The following is a 209-nucleotide window of genomic DNA, read 5'->3' on the forward strand; positions in this document are numbered from 1 at the left end:
TCTCTCACCGGGCGGGAGGGGTACACTGCTGGGAGACTCCTGCCCTGCAGAGATGGCACGAGAACCCACGCCCGCCCTTGCTGTCCCCAGAGCGGGTGCGGCTTGGGGATGGCTCCATGCGCCGTATTTGTCACCGAGGTCGCAGGACGGTGGGTGCTGAGCCTGAGGCAGGTCTGCACAAAGCAGGTCAGTGGTCACAGCGGAATTAA

This window comes from Eurypyga helias, unplaced genomic scaffold, assembly GCF_000690775.1.
Source record: "Eurypyga helias isolate BGI_N326 unplaced genomic scaffold, ASM69077v1 scaffold37017, whole genome shotgun sequence".
Lineage (NCBI taxonomy): Eukaryota > Metazoa > Chordata > Aves > Eurypygiformes > Eurypygidae > Eurypyga > Eurypyga helias.